The sequence below is a fragment of the Octopus bimaculoides genome, chromosome 4 (genome assembly GCF_001194135.2).
Source record: "Octopus bimaculoides isolate UCB-OBI-ISO-001 chromosome 4, ASM119413v2, whole genome shotgun sequence".
Lineage (NCBI taxonomy): Eukaryota > Metazoa > Mollusca > Cephalopoda > Octopoda > Octopodidae > Octopus > Octopus bimaculoides.
The window spans coordinates 52890693-52890927 of NC_068984.1; the positions used below are offsets into that span (position 1 = coordinate 52890693).

At 34.5% G+C, this 235-nt stretch overlaps 1 protein-coding gene across 2 annotated transcripts in view; it reads left to right on the forward strand.

The window, feature by feature from the left end:
• The window catches only part of LOC106871826 (TATA element modulatory factor), an 80450-nt gene that overhangs the window by 2309 nt on the left and 77906 nt on the right, over positions 1-235 (forward strand). The window lies entirely within an intron of this gene.

Consider the following 235-nt stretch of genomic DNA (forward strand, 5'->3'; position numbering starts at 1 on the left):
TAATGAGATCAGCCAATAAATATGTAAACAGATATATATATAGAGAGAGAGATGAATGAATAATAATAGATGAGTGTACAGATACAAATCACGGCTGTTTCTACCATGAGGCATCAGAATCTTCCAAGTTATCCTCATCACATCAGTGATATATAGGGATGAACAAAGATTGGGTAATGGTTGATCTTCAAGGTTTCTTCAGAGAGTACAAATGTTAGGAAACTAACATGTGGGA